This window comes from Gallus gallus, chromosome Z (assembly GCF_016699485.2).
Source record: "Gallus gallus isolate bGalGal1 chromosome Z, bGalGal1.mat.broiler.GRCg7b, whole genome shotgun sequence".
Taxonomy (NCBI): Eukaryota; Metazoa; Chordata; class Aves; order Galliformes; family Phasianidae; genus Gallus; species Gallus gallus.
Window position 1 is genome coordinate 77884539 of NC_052572.1, and position 16997 is coordinate 77901535.

The 16997-nt window shown below is 46.1% G+C and overlaps 1 long non-coding RNA gene and 1 pseudogene across 1 annotated transcript; both read left to right on the forward strand.

Annotated features, from left to right (window-relative positions):
* Nucleotides 1-16997, forward strand: part of LOC121108324 — a 183389-nt pseudogene that overhangs the window by 122664 nt on the left and 43728 nt on the right.
* Nucleotides 6439-9314, forward strand: LOC112530736. Its single transcript, XR_005842887.2, has 3 exons — nt 6439-6878; nt 7324-7480; nt 8035-9314. It is a non-coding gene; the product is annotated as an uncharacterized LOC112530736 (long non-coding RNA).

A 16997-nucleotide genomic window follows, 5' to 3' on the forward strand; every position in this document is an offset into this window, starting at 1 on the left:
TTCTAGGATCACACCCCACACTTTGGTTCCACCCCCAACTACACCCTATGCCTGTCAAGTCCTGTCAGCCAACCCCCACCCCACCTTTACCGTCAGTTTTTCTGTCTGCAGAGATAGACCTAGTAGAGTTAGTAACTAGTCAATGCAATGTAGGTCCCTTTTGTGGCGTGTCTTCTATCCCAAACTTACACTTTCCGTGCTCTAGCCAATGTGGAACGGTCCAATGTAGTGCCACTATCCCATAAAGGGGCACCTTTCCCTCCCCTCTAGGGAGGGCATTGCATATCCAACAAGATTTGTTGAGAGCCTGGCCCATTTTCTCAGTTCTTCGGAAGTAGCTCTTCTCTTGCCAAGCTGTGACTACTACACCAGTCGTACTGACCATTCTCAAACTCTTATCCGTGCTTTCGGATCCTGATTTTCAGCGGTCCTCTCTCTTGTGCTGTCCACTGTGGTCCTGGTGCTCTCTTCAGGCAGGTATGATGTATCCACGGTGTAAGCCCCTCTACCTTGGCCGTGGTGTGGGTGGTCAGGAGAAGTTGGTAGGGTCCTTCCCACTTTGGTTCGAGAGGTACATCTGAGGGAGATTGAACGTAAACATGGTCGCCTGGCAATACGTGGTGCACTGGAGCGTCAGTGCTTCAGTCAATCAGTTCCCAGTCATGTGCTTCTTTGTTGGACCACCTTGGCAAAAATGTGGGCCTCGCTCTGCTGAGATTGCTACAGGAGCCCCGAACCTTGGAATTAACAGCATGTAACAGCATTTTCGTTACTTCCCCAGCCTTAGGAGTCCTCCAGGAAAATACCTCTGGCCATCCCCAATAGGTATCAGTTAGTGCCAACATCCAGCGATCCCGCCCTTTTCTTGGGGGTTTCAGGAAGTCACTTTGTCACTGTTGCCCTGGAAGGTTCCCTTTCCCAATAGGCCCACTTGTAGCCCTTTGCTGGTACTAGGATCGTGCTTTGTAACCTCTGATTACGGTCTGGAATTAAAGCCCTCTTCAACGACCTGCTCTGCCCCCTGATCCACCATCTTCTCTCCAGTTTCCGGTACGGTGTTCCCTTTCTGATGTCCTTGACAATGGATGGTAGCCACACTCTTTGTTGATTTACATCCTTGTGTGTGAGCAATCCTTGCTCTCTTCAGCTGGTCCTATGAGCATGTAGCATCCCAACTGCGTAATTATATGGACAGATGCTTTGTAAGGCTCTTGTCAAGGCACTTATTTCAGGCTTCCTAGAGACAGTCCCCTCAGGTCATGGTTGTGTTTCGGTGACCTTGTCAGTAGCAGTTCCTGCATATCCTGCCTTGCGGTTTCCTTGTCTCACCAACCTGCTTGCATCAGTAAGCCAGGTGTCTTCTGCATCTCCTAAGGATTCGTCTTTCAGGTCCGACTGGTAACAGTGCGTAGCTTCAGTTGTTTCCAAGCAGTCCTGAAATGCTTGTTCTCTGGGAGTTCCGCTAAGGAGAGATGCTGGGTTGACAATATGAGTTGCAGTTATTTCTGCATCATCCTGCTGTACCAGGATGGCCTGGTATTTCAGGAAGCCCTGGGGGTGAGAGCCCATGCCCCCTTTTTACCTCCAAAACAGTATAGACACTGTATGAGATATTCCAACTGTTCTTCTTTGGCCTAGTGTAGATGTCCGAGGTTCTTGAATGTTGAGCACTGGTGCAGCCACCACCCTCAACCACTCTGGCCATCTCTTCCTCACTTCCTGAAGGGGCTTTACCACCAGTCCGTAGCCGTGTATCCACGGTTGGCACCCTGCTGTCATTCCTGAGAATGTATGGAGTTCCTCGGCACTTTGTGGCTCAGGGCTTTGGCAGATGGCTTCTTTCCTGGCAGTCCTTGAGGTTCCAAGTCCAGCTGTAACCTCCTATCCCAGGTAGGTCCCTTGCCGTTGAGTTCTTGGTGCCTTCTGTTGAGAAAGTCGATCATCACTGAAACCAAGAAATTCAGCACATTCGCAGTCCATTGCACACAGCCCTCTTTGTTTCTGTGGCATCCACATGCTGCAGTCAAGTTCCACCGTGGGATGGAGGAACCCAAATCTCAGGCTCCCGAGTTGAGCAGTTCTCCAAAATCCTTGGGCTGTTCTCACAGCCCTGGCTAACACTGTCCAGGTGAACGGAGTCTTTTTTGTCCCGGACTGGGGCTCTCCTATTCAATGGCAAATCACCTTAGGCTTCCTTTGGCCAAACCAGGCAGAAAAGGCATCCTTCACATCCAGAAGGCAAACTCCACCTACTCATTCCCTAACTTAGTTACTCAAGTGTATGGATTTGCCGCCACAGCATGTATATATTCAACAGTTCTATTACTTGCCCTCCAATCTTGTACTAAACTATAGCACTTGCTATCCAAGTTTTCATCTGCAAGATTGGACTATTGAATTTGGATTCACATTCAATTAGTAATCCGAAATCCGCAAGTTATCTATGGTTCCTTTCTCCTTCTCCTATTGCATATCCTCAAAGGGATATGAGGCATTACCCTGAGTGGGCTAGCCGTAGCTCTTGCTTTGAACTTAGGGCTGCATTTTGGCTCTACCAGGCATCCCTGATAGCCACACAGCTAAGCATACCTTAGTGAAGATTCCTGTAACTTCTGGGGGTACACCACTGTTTGTCCCAGTTTGTATGTAAGCCAGACTTACCGTTTTCAGTCAGTTCATCTTGTTTGACCCTTAGCACCAGTGTTATTGAATTGACTCTCTGCATCCATTTGTTCTGATGAGTCTTGCCAGAGGAACGGTTTTGGAGAACCTGGCATCTACAGGCATGTATGTATTCCTCCTTATTTTCTCAGCCTCTCTTGAAGTGATCCCAAAAGGGAAGCCTTTTCTTGTTGGGCAGTAGCTCCGACTTGTGTTGCAAAATCATCTCCGGGCGGTAAGAGGCACCCGTGCCCACCGGAAATGAAACCTCTTTCTCCTGCTCTCCTAGCTGCAATTTCACCGGTGGATTTGCTAGGAATAACTTCCCAGGTTGCCATTCTTCAGCTTTTGCAATCAGAGACGGTTGGATTTGTGCACCGCTGTCTCATTTCCCTGCAGTTGGCACAGTGCTTTCGGTCCAGCAGGGCTGTGACCCTCCCCCTCCACGGGCTCTTCTGACCTCGGAAAGTCAGCTGGACCTGAAATGATTAGATCCACGGTACGGAACACTCAGCAGATGGTGATAACCATCACACAACGTAGAACTCCCACTACTATCTCGCTGTTACCAAAAAAAGATACTACTGCATTCTACTGCTTGAGAAATTGAGAAATAGGCATGCACCCTGCACTTGTATCTGCACAAAGAATCTTCTAAGCATCTCTGTACGTGTTTCTTTTTGGCACTCAGATGGAGCTGTGTGGAAGACAGACTTGAATGTCACGCTGACAGCAGCAGTAGAGAGGCAAATTTCATAGGGCTGCATGCTTTTTTTTTTTTTTTCCTTTTGTTTCAGTGATAACCATGGAAGCATGGAAGCGTTACCCAGACAGAGTGAGCATTTGTCACCTGGGCTTTCTACCAATGCCATAGGCAGTGGAAGTCAGCATCGCAAGCATCCGTGAGAGCCCTGCAAAAGACTGGTGAGAGTTACCCTGGCGGCCTCCTTTGGAAATCTCAGGTCTCTGTAAGCTCTCAAGCTGTGTCGTAAGTCCTCCCGTGGTGCTGACTCAGCTCTCCCTGTCTTTGGTGTAGGAGAGCTGGTTTCAGCTCCTTCCTGTTTCCTGCCTATCATCTGCTCCCTGCTTTGCCCATGGCCCAGTGAGCCTTTTATTTCTCGCCCCCAGATTTGCACGTGTGGATGAGAGCATCTGCTTATGTGCGCTTCTTTTCTGCTTGTGGTGTCAGGCTGAGCGACAGCTCCCAGCCGAGCTTGTGGTGAGCGAGACACAGAGTAGCTGCAGACACTGTTCTCCGTGTCACTAAAGCATGAGCTTGATGGCTGTCGTGAGCCAAAGCAAGAGAGTTTGTGTGTTTGATTTCTGCGTTGGGCTGAGCGGGTAGAGCAGGGCAAGGGGGCTGATTTGGACGTGCTGCTTTCCAAATACGGTGCTGTTTGCGTGGCAGTGCTTCTGGCGTTGCAAATTGTGTCAGATGTCAATGCATTCCTTGGAATCTGTTGAGTTGACTTTTGCAGGTTTCGTTCTCCTGCTGAACCCTTCCTGGCCGCTTGTGTGCATAGCCATGGCCTTTGCTTCTTTCTTGCCTTTTTTTCTTGGTTGCGTTTGGCACTGTGCAAGCCGTGAATTGCCAGGGAAGAGCTGGAAGTGCTCTGGAGTTGTGGGGGACAAAGTGCCAAGAAGCAGCGTGCAGCTTCAAAGCTTTTGAGTGAGGGATGCCTTGGCTGACCCCCGACAGCTCTCTCCTTTCTCCCGCCGTGTCCATTCCTGTCTTGCAGCTATGAGCTGGCCCTGCAGAGCATCTGCAGCCCTGTCAGCATCACCATCCAGCAGCGGCAGGAGGAGCTCCCCCTGACCAACGCCAGACAGTAGTGCTCGGTCTGCAGGTTAGCTGCCATTTACCTGTAGGTGGCTCTTGCAGAAGAAGACTCAAACAGCAGAGCGTTTTCCTCATCTGCAGCACACAAATGCTACAAAAGCAGAAACAACCCAGGAAGCTGTGGGTTTGCGAGTCTGCATGGACATGCACTGAGTGTGTTGATGGTGCTCTGCCTTCCTTTATTTCCTTCTCCTTGCTTGTCCATATGCTGCTCAGGAATGGAAAGCTGCATGTCCCCTAATTCCCCAGAACGCAACTTAGGTGACTGGTGTCCTGAACAGGTAAGGTCCATGTACATATACTAATCTTTCCCATTGCACAGTGTGGCAGTGCTGCCAGACTTTGTTATGGCTCTTTAGGGCACCTTGCAGGCTGTGTGACATTTTCCTCTCACCTTTCCCTGTTTTTCCCCGAGGTTTTGCCTTGCTTTGCCCTTTTATTCCTGCTACCTTCCTCTGTGTTGCTCAGGTGCTGCAGTTCCTTTGTGAATATCAAATCCTGAATTGCGTTGCTTCACTTGTGAAGGCCCAGGGCCTTTTTCTGGGGCCCTCGAGCATAGAAGCAAATGGCAGCGGGAGGCCTGAGTGGCTGGGATGTAGCCTAAATTTTAATCTTGACTGCGATGGTGACCTAAAGGCCTGCAAGTGAAGAAGGATCCTGGGATGGAACAAAGTATCCTGACAGTTTTGAGACAGCCTGTAGTTGTGGTCTTCAAGCAGGTAGGAGTTTGTTATCCACACATAATACTGTATGTATTTGTTGTTGGTGTTGTTTTAAAATCAGTGCCAGTGTGCAGTCTGATCCGATGTGTTTGAACAGTGTGGTGTAAGGATTGTCAGCTGAGAACAGCAGCAGAACATGGGGCTGTTGCAGGGGGAGGGCGTGGGGAAGGAAGCGGGGAAAGGAAAGGGAAAGCCTGGAAAAGGAATGGGGAAGGCACGGGGTGAAGGAAGAGGGCAAGACACGGGAATGAAGGGGAAAGGACAGAATACCTGTAGGGCAGCCTAAAAAGCAGTAACAAGCTCTGGGAGGACCATGGAGTGCCAGATTCTGTGCTGGGTGTTTATCTGTGTGTGTACGTTGTCATTGTTTGTGCCTGGCTGCACTGCTCCAGCCCAGAGCCCGCTGCCTGCAGCTGCATCTTTGCTTCCTTCCCTCCTGCCCGGAGCCCCACGGGTGCTCCCACAACTCCCTTCCCACCCCCAAAACGGCAGAGAAGACACCTGGCAGTGGGATGGAGGAATCCCAGCAGCCCGTTTTCCTTCTGCCTGCAGCTCTCTCCTCCTCTGCCACACAGGGCTCCAGACTGTCCAATGGGAAAGACGTGGGGGAAAGGGAGTGCTGGCAGGAGCGACTGCTGCGGCTGACTGGGGAGGGTCTGCATCCCACGTGCCCTCCTGTGCTCTCTCTCCAGCTGCAGGAGGGCCAGAGAAGGGCAGATGAAAAGCTGCAGCTGAGCCTGATGGACCTGCACAGCTCTCGGGCTGTCTTCCAGAGGTAGCTGTGATTTACATTAGGTAGCTGTGAAATACATTAAAGCACGAAGAAGACAGAGGCTGAGTGAACACCAATATGGCGCTCTGCTTTCTGCCAACGTGCTTTGATTTTGTTGTCGTTAAATGTACTGGGCAGTTATATTTTGGTATGTGAATACTTAAAAACAGTGCAACAGATGCTGGCAAAAAGTAATTTTTTTATCTTTTGTTTTTTATTATTATTATTTTCTTTTCGTAAAGCTTTTAGCAATCCCTCGATCCCGTCCAAGTTCTTTCCGCGGGCTCTGCCGCCACCTCGTGGCCAATGCGCGGAACTGCCGCTGTCCGCTGCTCAGTCCTGCAGGCGGCACAACGCGTGCGCGTAGGAATGCGGAAGTGGCTTCGTAACCGCTCTGTGCAGCTCATCCGCCGCTCTCTATTGTGATTAGTCCTCCAGGTCACAGCGAGCATGCGCCCGACGACTCCAAACCAGCAACTGTTGCTCGTAAGCGCTCCTGCCGGTTCTCGGACCGCCGGCTCAGCGATCTCTTCCTTCTAAACCAGGCTGCCCCTCATCTATTTCCATTAGATGTTTGATGCCCGAGCCCATCCCGGGAGCGGACCGGTTCGGCTCACAGCTGCCCCCGAGCGCCCGGCGCCATCCAAATTGCTCTCCGCCGCGGCGGACCAGCAGACGTCCCCTTCCCCCCCCAGCCCCGCGCCGTCCCCCGGCCGTTTCAAAGCGCTCTCAGCAGCAGCGGAACCCGAGCGGCTCGGAGATCGGCGGTCGCGGTACGGGCGTGAAGCGGCCCCGGCACCGCAGCATCCCAGGACCCGCCGGGCTCGGCACCGCGCTGCGCATGCAGCACCGCGCACACAGCGTTTTGCATGCGCGTTTTCGGGTACGCACCTACGCACGCGGTGTCTTCGGCTCCTCGTTACGGAGGAGCCTTGCTTTTGGATGCTCTTGGATGCCTCGGCTGCTCCCCGCCAGCTCTCTCCTCTCTCCCGCCGTGTCCATTCCTGGCTCCCAGCTACGAGCTGGCCCTGCAGAGCATCTGCAGCCCTGTCAGCATCACCATCCAGCAGCGGCAGGAAAAGCTCCCCGTGAGCAGCATCTGCCCGTCCCTCCCCCGGGCTCTCATTGGTCAGCGACAGCTCTGTCCGTCCCCCGGACTCTAATTGGTCAGAGGCATCTCTGTCAGGTGGAGGTAGGTTTGTGACGAGCCATTGCTTCCTTGTAGTCTGAATGGTTGCTGGTTACCAGGTACACTGTGCATCAGTTTCCAGCAGCTGAAACTGAGTCTTAATAATGAAATAATGAGTCTTCCTTTTTTTCTCTTACAGCAGAAAGACCTCAGCTGGAGCCTGGGACTGCAACACGGAGGGTGCTCAAGAAACAAAAGAAGGGAGTTATTCTTCACTGAGTGAGGGCTACAACAGCACAGACTCTGAGAATGAATCCAACGCATCCCAGAGGAGGAAGGAGTTATCACCAGGCCAGGTTCCTGGGTGTTTTTAAGCATGTTGTTTGTGCTGAGCCAGGGCTGTCTTGAAAGAATAGTGACGGTTGCTTGGTATTTTTGGTTGCAGGTGTTTGTCATAATTCTGTATTAGTTTCAGGAGGTAGATTAGAAATTATAACCTCTGATAGTGGAAGGAATGCAGAAGCAGCAAACAAAATTGTTTAGTGATTCATAATTCACTTTGAGGTTAACATTAGCTTTATCTACTGTTTTGTTAGTAAAGTTTGGATTCCTTTGTAAACTCGGTTGGTGTAGCTTTCTTGATCTGTGAAAGAGCTGGAAAAATAGCGGAATGTTGATTTATTTGAAAGGAAAAGGTCTGTTTTCAGGTTAAGAGCTATTCTATAAGGATCTCTTTCCATTCGTTGATATTCATATATTTATAAGCTTAATTTGGTAAGCTTATAAGACAGACATTGTGTTTTCAGTTCAGAATTGCGCAGTGTTCCTGAATTGTGGTGGTTATTGACACTCGGAGTGATAGAGTGCTGCTTTCAGTCTTTGGCTCAGATGTTGTTTCCCTTGCGTGCAGGCTGTGTCCCCAGTGCAGGCTGTATTGCGGCTGCTCGGAGGAGACGTCACCTCGCCAGGACCCGAGCTGATTATCTTCCCTTGGATGCTTCAAATGATCGTCAGCTTTCTCAGAGAAGAGAAGGCTGTGATTCAGAGGATGAGGACGAGCCTGATAGGAATCATCTCCATTTTGTTCCTAAAAAGAGAACTCTTAGTCGTAGGCTGGCTGAACGCGTGGGTGAGTTGGTGCCTTTTCTCCCAGAGAGAGGCTGTGTCTTTCTTTTACTGATGGATGTCCGGAAGAATGTGAGACTTGCCCAGTGAAGAGTGCAGTGCAAAGTTGTGCTCTTGGTCTTGACAAAAGAGCATAATGCTTGGTGGTCCTTGAGGTTTACATGGGCTGTTCCTGCTCTCCACACACTCCCATTACGACTGTTATGGGAAAGGGGTAAAAACAAACCAACAAACAAAAAGCAACCAACCAGAGCCAGCCAGCCCTTTGGAAGTAAGCAGACTTACTGCATGCCAAGCGTATGTGGCTTTTCGGTTGCTCCTTAACTTCACATCCAGTATAACTGGTGTTCTTAGGTCCTCATACTCCGTTTGTTTCTGGAAACCCCTCTTTTTGCTGTCCAGAAGATTGCAGAAGTTTTTAGCAGCAGACCTTGGTCATGGACTTGATTACTTCAAGTCACTGTGTTTGGGTTAGATTCTGCCCTACAGTCTCCTGCTGTTTTAGAACGCAGAATGTCATTTAATTTCTATGTTGATGTGGTTGGAGTCTTTAAGTTATAATTACAGTCAAGCCAAGTTGTCAGAATGAAACTTCTATCTTCATCTTCATTGTTTGGCTGTAGCTTATTTCTACTTTTCAAATTAAAGACTGTACTGCTTGTTAGGTTTCAGCTGTTGATATTGAACTGCTATATATTGTGGGAAGCCATTAATGTCTTCAGACTGAGAGGAGGGCTGCTTTACCCTAAATTACAGATTGCTTTGTACTGATGGATGTGAATGGTGTATGCATTTTACACCATAAGTACACAGCTTTTTGTATATACGCTTTCCCTTTTGTGTTGTACAGAAATTGCCCAATCTGATCATTCCAATGTACATCTTTTTGTCATATGCTTTATGCATTTGCACGGTATGTTTTGTTGACCTCTAAAGCTGCAGAGGCAAAACTTACATCAGTTGTGTACAAACTTATATTTAATTTGCATAAACTATGTGTTGAAAGTGTTGCAATTCTCTTAGGAAACTTATAGCAATGCTTCCCTGTGTAAATCTCAACCAGCTAAACCCACGTTTGGTCCCCGTGTTTCCTTACCAGCTGTGAACTTGGAAACTATGAAAAAGGAACTGGCTGAAAGGTAAGTACTGCTTTTAGTGTTAATTGCTGCAGTGTTCATTCTGTCACAGCTGATGACAGCTTTGGAGTCTTATTCCTTCTTGCGAATATTGAAGGGTTTTGGGGTTAGTTGTGTATTGTGCTTGTTGTAATGTTTAGCACAGCATTGCAGATTTTAACTTTACCTGGCAATGCTTTGTTGCAGGGAAGCATTTGGACTTCTCAAGCATTTTATTGCTTGTAAGAATCTGCTGCTTTATTCTACGTGCTGCTGGTTCTGAAAGGAGCGTAGGCACAGTGTTATGTTTGCCAAGGAAGGAGAACTTCACTCAGGGCAGGTGGGGCTGTCAGTCCTTTTGTCGTGGCTCTTCAGCCTGTTCAGACAAGGCAGTGGGCAGCTGAGATGTCCTGGGTGGAGATGGGAACTTGCAAGGGAGCGTGTGAGAAGGACAGGTGGGGTCAGGCATCTGCAGCTACCGAGATAGCCATCCCCATCACCTCTCAGTGCTCACGCAGCCAGAAGCAGCTGTACTGATCAGTTCAGACATCGTGCAGCTGAAACACAAACATCTGCCGTTAACTTGTGTGAACCTCTGTGTATGTATACTCTTTTGTACAGACTGCTGCTGGCCTGCTTGTGTTCAAAGAATTTCCACTGAAGTGGACTAAATATTTCTGTGGAATTGTATGTTGTTGGTTTTTTTTGGCCTTGATCACCTGAAAGAAATGAATGAAGTGATGTGGGGAGTTCAAGTACAATCAAATGTGAAAGACTATCGAGAGTGGGAGACCTATTTGGAAAGTAACAAGAAGGGGAGGGAGAACACGTCTGGTAGTAATAGCTTGGTCATGTTAAGCCTTACAGATGTATTTAACGTGTTAAATGCTGAAATACCTTTTAAAGGCTGTTTTTATCTTTTTTTTTAGTTTCTGGTACAGTGGAGAACACCTTAATTGAATTATTTTCATTGAAATCTGCTCCCCCCTTCAGGGAAGGAAGTTAAATTAAAGTCTGCCTCTGGGTTCTGTTAAAGTCTTTCTCAAACTGAGTAATCGTATGAGATACCAAAGGAGATTTTGTTGTTGTTTTTTTTAAGAAAATTAAAAAGCAGAATTGTAAGAAATGTAAACTTTTCAGGGGTATTTCATTTAATAACTAATGAGAGCTGTAAGCATAAGTTTTTGGGCTATAAGGTTAGTAAGGAGACGATTCAGATCGTTTGTGTTGGGCAATGAGCACAAGGTAAGTGCTGATATGCTTCTGTGCCTGCAGCTTAAATTAAGTTGGTATAAATTATATATATATATATATAAAAATTATAATATTGGTATAATTAAATTAACCTGTACTTGAGCGTTTAAGAGAGCTTTGAACTGTTGTGTTGCTGGTTGTATTTGATGGAAATGCTGTGTTTTCTTATGCTGCAGTATGTCAGTAGGGGCAGCTGGTTTTGTGTCTTGTGTGCACTGAAGCCAGCTGACGCTGATACAGATGAACAGCCCAAGCAGAAAATGCTTCTGGCTTCTACTTCTCTGTAGAACTGAAGAATCAGTAGGGGTAGTTTGGGACATACATACAAGGGGACACAAATAACAGGAGACGGCAGGGAGCTGACTATTGAAATCTAAATGCAATAATGTGTAAAGTTTGGAAGCTGGAACTTAACATGCAGGCTCAGTTTGCCTTTTCCATTGTTGGGAACAGAGTGTGGTAGGCACTGTCCGTTTCCATCCAGGACTGGGAAGCGGTGAGCTGGTATTCCATCACTTGTTACAAGGTGTAAAGCAAACGAAGGTGATGTGGAGCCTTTGTTTGGGACGCAGGCACTGTAGAACAGGAGGACAAGGAAGGATTGACTGATAACTGGCAGCAGCTTGAGAAGAGTGAGCTCGGGGATGTAGCCCTTTCTGGTTCTAACTGGTGTGCAGGTGGGGTGGGTGCAAAGCATGCAGACTCTGAGTGTGTGTGCACTCTGGGAAGCACAGCTGGAAGCGTCACCAGGAAGGGCAGAGAGGAAGGGTGGATCTGGGGTCCCTCCCTGTGCTCACTCAGGTGCTCACCTCCCGGTTCAGGCTGTGACCTGGCAATCCCCCTGCACGAGGGAGCAGCCACAGCTGTCCTACAGTTCACTGATAATACTGACTGTGCTTTACACTGGTCACTGTTAACCTTTAACGTTAAGTAATGTCAATAATTACATACAAGAGGTATGCTATGCAAATGATAGGTATAAATACAATTTTCTTGTTGATTTTGCATGCTCTTATGGTATGTGGTGCCAGGACTAACGTTTTTTAGCCCCAGTGAGACTTGGATGCAGTCTCAGTTTCTATGCAAGTTGTTGCATAAGCTACATAGGACTGAGATGATGGTCTGTTGAGAGCGCAGTAGTTTCTTACAGACTACCTCTGGCAGGGATAGTATGGAGTACCAGGTTAGATGTTTGGTGTTTCAGGTGGGGGGAGTTCCTAGTATGAATGTGGTGAAGTGAAGGTCGTTAGAGATGCTTTTAATGTCCTTTGGCAGCTCACAAAGTACCTTACTGTTACAATCTGTGACTCTAGGGTTGCATGCTTACTTCTGCTTCCTCACTGTGTTTCCTTAGGCTATTGCTCTCACCGGGTGTTCTTAGTATATCACTGAGCTTTCTTTTACGTATGTACATGGTGAATAACTCACCTGAGTTCATTACAGAATGCAGGACTTGCAGGCGGCAGCTGAGAGAGCGTTCACAAACAGCTGGTCACCACGAAGGCATGCCGAGTGATGAAGAACTGGCTCTGACAGAGGTGACTGAATTCCAGAAGAGCAAAGGTTGGTCAGGATATGAGAGCAAAATTCCTCCCGTATTGAGAAGGATTTTCAAGGGAGAGTGAAGAAATACTCCTTTTGAATGGTATATTGTTTATTTTCTACAGCACAGAATTGATGCTTTCAAACAATTTTGACCAATGCCTTAGGAAGAATAGATAAGACTGTAGGCTTCTTTAGTTTAATCAGTTTTTTGTCCAAAGTTGGAATGTATTTCAAATTGAGATTTGAACTGCCTTAGTGAGCAGGTCACGAGGAGCTGGGAGAGGCACGATGCGTATTTGCTGAATAACAGAAGGAGGATTTTCCTGTCTGAGCTTTTAAGAGATATACAAAATATGAAATGTAAGTGGGTATTTCAATCTGTGCAGTTGTTCAAAACCGCAGAAGTCTTTTTGTGGTCTTCTGTATTTTTTTTTTTTCCTAAAAAGGGCTTTGCCAGAGTACAGGACGGGGGTATGCTGCTTGCAGGGAAGACTTCTGTACAGGAGCTTTGCCGTGGGTTATAGAGGCATTCCAGAGCTTGAGATAAGTGTTGTTAACTGGAAGGAGGACATCTTTTCCTCTTGTCAGGTTGCTTGCATATGAATCTCTTGCATCTTTATTAATGTGGAGCTGTTTGCTGACATTTTGACAACCCTACCCTCTGAAATATAGCTTTACATTCAGTTTTAGCTTGCTGCTTTGGTCCATTCAGTGATTAGAATCCATGTGAAATTGTTAAATGAGAATCTTTTGGTATCATTAGATATATTTTTGCATGGAGCTTTTTCACTCAATCCTGACAGCTGAACACCTAATGGGTATGATCTTTCAGCAGAATTCTACAGACCTGAAAGAGATGCCCTGGTTCAGAGCTGTAGAAGGATTCAGCGATGCCAAAAAGCCGTCTGAATCAAAAAGAGATGATGATCCTGATGAAGAAGTTTTGCCTAGAGTGATTGAAAAAACTATCCTGCCAAAAATTACAGGTATATTAAGGTTGTCTTGAGGACGTTCACTGCAGCTAGGTAATGAAACCTTAAATAAGTGGTAATGTAAAATGATGTTGATAGTTACAATTACTTGTTAAGGTTACTGCAAATGAAAGGTTTAGCTTTTTGACTGTTTACTTCCTTGAAACTAGAGCAGATAGCCACTTGGATATCATGAATGAAATAATTCCTATTTTTCAGCATTTGCCAAGAATGTGTGGGATCCTTTATCGACTTCACAGACTGAGAACCTTACACAGCTTTGCGATAACGTGTTTGAAAAACAGGTCCTGTCCAGAAGGGAATGCAGTCAGACAAAACAGGTAAAGGCTGTTGTGGTAATGGGGAAGGAAGTTCTTGATGCGGTGTATGCACTTCACTGTAAATATTCACTGTAACGTACACTTAGCCCAGTTCTGGTTTTATTCTCATGTAAATCTGGGAGTTTATCCAGCATAAAGTAGGTGAAACTAAGTTGATGTTTAGGCCCTTAGTATGAAAAGAAATAATAACAAACGTTTATGCAGTCGCCACACTTGACTTCAGGAAGAAGCTTTAGGTAAGATTCTGTTTGTATAGTAGCTGTGGTGTTCTGTTGTGGTTTTTTTGATAGAACTTCATAGCTGGAAAATACATCAATCTCGTTATCCAAGAGGATTTTATCAAAAAAAGAAAAAGAAAAAGATGGTTAAAGCTGAGACTTGCTCACAGGTCTTTAATGCCGTTGTAAGTGGAAGGTGAGATCCTTTTCTTGTGAGGATGTGTTAATATTTTTCCTTTTTTCTTTTTTTGGCAGGATTTGATTAACACGGTTGTCCTGAGGATGAAGCAGTCTGTAGAGGAAGATGTCTTTATCCCTCTGTATCCGAAAAAGTAAGCTGTCCCTGGGAATTTATTTTTTTACTTATTAATTTTTTTATTTTTAGTCATAGAATCATAGAACTGCTCAGGCTGGAAAAGACCTTAAAGACCACCAAGTCTACCTGGAACCTAACCTCTTTTTTTGGCCTTTATTCTATTTTTCTGTACCTTTTCCCCAGAAGCGTGGGTGAAACATATTGTAGACATCCATGAGCAAACGGAACAAATGTGCCTTCTACTGTTTCATTGTAGGAATAGATACCAAGAGTAACTGACAAGAGTACCTACGCAGTCAACTTAATGCTTTTTTGCTCCTGTAACTAAAAGCTTTCATAAATGGAAAGTTCTTAGTTTATGAGGCACAGCCCAGAGTCTGGTTTTGTGATCTTCACTTGGAGTATCTGAGGGCTTGTGTTATTTGTGGTGGTCTGTTCCCCCTTCTACTCCTGACTCCTCCTTTCTTTCCTGAAATAGTTGATATTGCTGATGCTTATTGCTGGACACTCTTAGAGAGGGGATAACTGGTAAGAGTCTGGTAGATGTGGGGTTAAGACACAGCTGGGAGAAGAGTGTTGCTAAGCCTGATGCAGCATGTTTGTCTGGTTACAAGCAGTGCTGTTTTGCTGAGAATCCATTAAACACATACTCGAGTGTTTCCAACTGCTAATTCCATTGGGTATTGCAAGGAGTTTCAGTTAACAGCTGTTTCCTTAGACCTTTATTCTGGTTGTCACTGCTGAAAGAATCCCATAGTTGTAATTCATCGGTGTTTAAGAGATGAATTGTCTGTTTGTCTTACTTTAAGGTCAAGCAAAATCCTTATTACCTCTTCTTTTTCTGACCAGCACTGTGGAAGACAAGTCATCGCCATGTTCAAAATTCCAAGGCAGACGGTTTTGGTCAGCTGTTGAGGTAAAGAAAAAGCACCGATCTTGTCTGTGAAAAGCATTTTAGTTAAAAGTAGACTGTCGTCTTTGAGGAAATGTATCTTCAGTTCGAATCTGATTCCTGAGAGTTTAATGTATTTTAATAGGAAGGTTAGCTGTTTTTGTCAGTGAGCTATTTATGCTCACCCACCTCTGATACGTAGTCAAGAGACTTTAATTTCATCATCTGTTCCTGCTAACCTTCCATGAGATCAGTCATTGGCACTCTGTGGATAGGTCTGTTTCCTCAGTATGTGCATACAGTGCCCATGTTGCTCCTTGTAGAATAGAATCCCTGCATGTGCGTATAAGTGTATTAGTATAGCTTTATTCAGTCTAAAGTGCTGAGTTAGGAATGTCTGAATGCCTGTGATTCAATTCCCTCTTAGATCCGTTTCCTCTATGAGTGTGTTTGGATTCGTACTACAGATGAGGTTTAGATGCAGGAAAACACATTAACGTCCCAGTTCCCCTGCTGTGTGTGCTAACAAGGCCATGGTGACAGCTCTGCATAGGCTTCCTGCTGCCATGTTGCACATTCCTGTAGAAAAATCAGGGACTTTGGGAATGTTGAGGACTTGCCATATTCACTCCTGGGGCAAGGTGTTGTGTAAGGGTTTGTCATGGACAGATGCAGGAAGACAAGAGGGAGCTTAGTGCTGATACCTGTCAGACACGAAAGAGACATAAGATTCTGGTATCACCCTCTGAGATTGTGTATTGCCTGATTTAAATGTCCTGTCAAATACCTGCAAGTTTCTAAAAGCGAGACCGGTGGTCTTTCCCTGCAGATTGAAGTTTTCTCCTTTCAGTTGGTTTTCCATCCTCACTGTCAGGGTTCTCTTTAGAAGTGGTGATGTGCAGAACAGTTGAAAATGCGTTTGTGTTGGGGATCTTCTGACAGTTTGCCACTCTTTTTTTTTTCTGGAGTGAAGTCGTGAATTTGTTTACCCCAGAGTAAGTAGTACTGCGGGTCATTCATTAAACTCTTTGGATCTGTTCAGCAGCTTATTAGTGTGACTTATCTGTGCTTGAGACTGCCGTTGTGCAGCCCCTACTGGTGCTGTCTTTCAAAGCAGGTGATCATCTGCAGGCTGCCTATCGGGAATGTCCTCTAAACCATGCCCAGAAATTGTATGGGAGTGTACTCACAAAGGGCTGGGCGAGAAGCAGGACAGGAACTATTTTAATGAGGAAGTACAGTTGATGAGGTTTTGATGTTTGTGCCATCATACAGTCTAACTTTCCTAGCAGCTAATGCAGTCAAAAGGAAGTGTCCTGCCAAACACTCCAGAGAAGTATGCGGTAGTCGTGGGCTTTGCGACTGCTTTCTGACTGGTGACTGCTAAGATCACGTACTGTGTCTGTGTGGGTGAACTACCTTGAGGTTAACAGTTACCTTGACATTAACCATTCTGTGTTGAGGGGGAGACCAGCCATGTTCTTACGCTGGGCTTAAGTCTTTTTAAATAGTCATTTCTACAGTGATAACAGGTAACTGAAGACAACTCTTGCTAACGAATAATACTGAAGTCAAGTACAAAAGAATCTTTTTGCTGCTGTGGATCAAGGCTATCAACCTTACCTGTGTTATGAGGCTGGTGGTGTTTAATCTTATGTAGCGTATGTTAGCAAATTGTTAACCAATTGGAAGGCTAACATGCTCTTTCTTTCCTTGGGAGGTGATGTGTGTATGTATGAGGGTACAGCTCATAGGCACATGTAGAATTAATCTACTTCAAAATACTATTTATGATCTGTAGTTTTTTAGTGACTAATTGGCAGTAAGCTTGGAGAGAATAAATCCTGTTTTGTGAGTACTGAGATTGGATGGACATGGTATCTTTTAAGTTTAAAAAGGAGGTTCTAATGCACCCTCAGCCATCAGATATGCATGTTCTGTTTCTCCATTACTGCAGGTGCTCTCCAAGGTTCTCCTTTGGGATGGGACTGTATAGGAAGACACAGTCCGTGGTGTGGGACTGAGCAAGCTGCTGAATCGTTACCTTCTTCTGAACCTCTTCAACACACCACCAGGGCCAGAAAACATAGAGAAGT